The 4,536-nt window shown below is 40.8% G+C and overlaps 1 pseudogene; it reads right to left on the bottom strand.

Moving 5' to 3' along the window:
- Positions 1-359: 359 nt before the first annotated feature.
- LOC113617882 (small ubiquitin-related modifier 2 pseudogene) lies at positions 360-1,984 on the bottom strand (annotated as a pseudogene).
- Positions 1,985-4,536: the final 2,552 nt, after the last annotated feature.

The following is a 4,536-nucleotide window of genomic DNA, read 5'->3' as shown; positions in this document are numbered from 1 at the left end:
TATCTGGGATTCATTTCTTTTAGAGTAATTTATCCCTACTTAAAGACAGATTGCCCTACATGTGACAGCTACGTTCAAAAAAATTATAAAATTGTCCTTGGTTTTACAATGATAAATGAAAAACATTAAAATTCTCCAGTCGAACAAGGTTTGCAAGAATTTTTATGTTGTTCTTTTTTTTAAAACAGTGAGAGCGAAATAACTTACTGGAATATAAAGATAAGAGCTGATGAGCATACCACTAATGGAGAAAAGGGGTTATCTTCACAGAACCAGTATTTTTCCCCATTCCATCTCCATTTGATGTCGATCAAAACATACTGTTGGCCGTTTAGTTAAAAAAAAATGCAATATGCTTGTGCACATACACCAGTTACTTTAGGTACAATAAAGGAACAGGGAAGGGGAAAATGAAAGAATAGAGGAACTATACTGTAGTAGTCAGGATGTGGTGGAACCAAATTGCGGTTTTCTAATTGAGAATGTCTTCTTGGTCCGGAGGAACAGAATTCTGGCGTAAAGTAGCAGGTTCCCTTTTTAGTAGACACCTTCTGTCTGCTGCTGAAACGCATCAATTGTATCTTCATCCTCCATTTCCAACGGTGCAGGTGTGTCTGTTTCATTGATTGGCTGCCCATCAAATTGGAATCTGATCTGCCTGATTGGCAAACCCTGTCGTTCACAATAGGCTTTCATTCGTTTACTAAGTGGTGTATATGTCTCTTAATCTTCAACTGCACCACCATCCTGCCCCGCCACCTTCAAATTAATACGATCGTTGTTCTCAGTCTTGACTCCTTCCTTGGGCTTTTCCTCGGCCACGGCCATGGCAAGCACAGGAGTCGCCCCTGCGGCCAGTTCCCAAAAGAGGGACCAGGTCCGCACCGAACGAGCACACAAGCAGTACCGAGAGCCGCAGAAGAGGGAGGCGGCAGCGGTGGAGGAGGGAGAGCGCGTTTATTTTTATTTATTATTTATTTTAAAACAATTGTTAGATTTTATTTTCCCTATTACTCTTTTTTTTAACTTTTTAAATTGCCTATTTTTATTTTGAATATTTTGACATTTTCTTACTGGTTTATAAGGGTATTTTTCCCTATTACTCTTAAAACTCAGCTTTATCAAGTAACAGGCCAAACTTCTAGAATAACAGCTCTTTCCCAGGCTGTAACCCTTTCAGAAAGGAGACCAAATTTATCATATACCATGGTTTCAGGATGTTTCCACCCCAGAATGCTAAACCAGTTACACAATCATATCTTCCTAGGCCTCAAAATCAAAATAGTATGTACCATTTCTTTCCTTCCCTTGCTAAATGCATTCCCTTTTTCCTAAAGGGTTTGTTACTAAGAGAAGTTTGAGCATCATCCTTTCCAAGAAACCTGTCTACCAGTTTGAATTCTTCGCTCAGAATAAGGACCCCCTTATTCAAGAAAAAAATTTATAAATATTTGGAACTAATTGTTCTCAGCTTTGGACAGATTAAATTTGCTTTACTCTATACCTGACTTAGCTTTGCTTTCATCCACACTTCCTGTTTGCAAAAGTCAAACCCCGTCTTTAAAACTCTTGCACTTTCCATTATGACTTGGAGAGGATGGGGGGCTGGGGAAGAGAGCCGGCTTGTTTTGTAGTGGGAGAGTCTGAAAAGGGCAGAGGTTTACTTTTGAGGTCATTAAGTGGGAAGATGGCAAATGTTCTTCTTGTTCTGATCCTGAAAACACGTGCAGGCCAAGACCAGAAGATTCTGGTCCTGAAATGATACTATATTACAACATTGTCTTAAGTACCTTCAGAATTTATATTACTCCTTAATTTCTTTCACCTGAGCTTGGGTTCACAGGTAGACACTGTAAAAGAGGTAGTGAGTGGAGCTGAGGAGGAAACAATATGTATTTAATATTTAATTATAAATAAATAAATTTATTCAATAATTTTATTTATTAAATAAATCCATTTAATTATTAAATTAAGTTCATGATTACATTATTAAATAAATTAAATGGATAATTTATTGTTTATAAAATAAATTTATTAAATAAATATTTAATATTTATTTAATAGCAGCCCTGGGAAAATATGTAATAGCCGTCATCCTGATCTCAGTTGATATTTAACTATTCCCCTTGAATCTGCAAATGTAGTAGGGGAATGTGATCATTTTCCTTCTCATTCTCATCTGCTTGGACCCTCTCTCCTATGATATCCACTCCAGTATCGTTATTACTATTCATAAAAATGAATAGTCCTTCCAAAGATGCTATATAAAATAAATCCTTCCAAGGAGGGCTGTTTAGACTTAGAAGAGAAAGGTTCAAGTGAGTAACTTTATTCATATAGTCATTAGGCAAAAGAAGTAAAATTCCCAGCACCCCCAACCAGTGCCTTTTTCTCCCTGAACCTGGTTTATTTAAATGACTCCCATCACTTCCTGAGTTGATTCCAAGGACTGGCCTCTGGAGAATCCTGACATCTAACACAGGTAGAAACACTGTGACCCAGGTCTTAGCCTCTAGTCTTACAATGAGAATTGTAAGACTAGAATATTCTAGTCTGGAATACTGTTTCATCAGATGCCGGCGACAGGGATTGCAAACTCACTCAGGTTTGACACTTGAAGGGAGAGGCAGTTCGTTTGTTGAACAAGCATTCCAGAAGGCTCTCTGCAGATCAAAACCACAGTGAGGTATTACCTCACACCTGTCAGAATGGCTATTATTGAAAAGACAACAGTAAACGAATGTTGACAAAGATGTGGAGAAAAGGGACTCCTTGTACACTGTTGGTGGGAATGTAAATTAGTGCAGCCACTGTGGAAAGCAGTATGGCGGTTCCTCAAAAATTTAAAAATAGAACTATTGTATGATCCAGCAATTCCTCCTCTGTGTATTTACCTGAAGAAAATGAAGACACTAACTCAAAAAATATATGCACCCCCATGTTCACTGCAGCATTATTTACAATAGCCAAGACATGGAAACAACTTAAGTGTCCATGGATGGATGAATGGTTAAAGAAAATATGGTATAGATATACAAAGGAATATTATTCAGCCATGAAAAAGAATGAAATCTTGCCATTTGGGACAACATGGATGGACCTTGAGGGCATTATGCTAAGTGAAAATACTGTATAATCTCATCTACATGTAGAATCTAAAACAAAACAAAAACAAAAAACCAAGCTCATAGATACAGAGAACCGAGAACTTATTGATGGTTGACAGGGATGGGGAGTCGAAGGTATCAGGGCAATGGGTAAAGGGGGTCAGAAGGTTCAAACTTGCAGTTATAAAAAAGATAAGTCCTGGGGGTGTAATGTAGAGCATGATGACTATAGTTAATAATACTGTATTGTGGGCTTCCCTGGTGGCACAGTGGTTGAGAGTCTGCCTGTCGGTGCAGGGGACATGGGTTCGTGCCCCGGTCTGGGAAGATCCCACATGCCGCGGAGCGGCTGGGCCCGTGAGCCATGGCCGCTGAGCCTGCGCGTCCGGAGCCTGCGCTCCACAACGGGAGAGGCCACGACAGTGAGAGGCCCGCGTACCGCAAGAAAAATAAAATAAAATAAAATAATACCGTATTGTATACTTGAAAATTGCTAAGAGAGTGGATTTTAAAGTTCTCATCACAAGGAAAAAAATGTTTTGTAACTATGAGTGCTGATAGATGTTTACTGGACTTGTTGCAATCATTCACAGTATATACAAAGGTCAAATCATTATGTTGTATACTCTAAACAAGTATAATGTTATACGTCGATTATATCCCCCCCCAAAAAAAATGATTATGCTGGCCTGAAAAAAAGAGGTTCCTGCGTGGCTCTTACATGTTTTCGTTAGGCCCTGTGTTTTGAATGCGTGTGTGTAAAGGGAAGCTCTGTTCAAATTAGATCTCTTGAAGAAAAATCTCTGAGGAAAATGTCTTCATCAAAAATTGCTACTATCGGGCTTCCCTGGTGGCGCAGTGGTTAAGAATCCCCCTGCCAATGCAGGAGACACGGGTTCAAGCCCTGGTCCTGGAAGATCCCACATGCCACGGAGCAACTAAGCCCATGCGCCACAACTGCTGAGTCCGCGAGCTTAGAGCCCATGCTCCGCAGCAAGAGAAGCCACCACAATGAGAAGCCCGCACACCGCAATGAAGACCCAACGTAGCCAAAAATAAATAAAATAAAATTAATTAATTAAAAAAAATTGCTACTATCTTAGGTTGGCCTTGCTCATTAAAATACACTTATTTGGGACACAGAAAAGAGACAGAGGGGATCTAAGGGTCACAGGTCATGTTCCAGGGGGTCCGGAGCAGAGTTAGAGCTTAGCCTGCAGGGAGAGCCCACGGCATCGAGAGCGTGTGGGGAAGAGACAGGCTGGACGGGATGGAGGGAGAGGTCTCCCTGCCATGCGGTCTCAACGAAGGCCTCAGCCCACCCCATGGGGAGCTCAGAGCGGGGCTGGCCCTTCAGGACAAAGTGGGGTGGATTGGGGGTTCATTGGATGCCAGCTGCCCTGAGAAAGGGGTGTATCTTGTGGAGGCA

This window comes from Aethalodelphis obliquidens, unplaced genomic scaffold (genome assembly GCF_003676395.1).
Source record: "Aethalodelphis obliquidens isolate GAN/ISIS:26980383/991018 unplaced genomic scaffold, ASM367639v1 scaffold1, whole genome shotgun sequence".
In the NCBI taxonomy this organism is placed as follows: Eukaryota; Metazoa; Chordata; class Mammalia; order Artiodactyla; family Delphinidae; genus Aethalodelphis; species Aethalodelphis obliquidens.
This window is presented reverse-complemented; position numbering and strand designations above follow the sequence as displayed.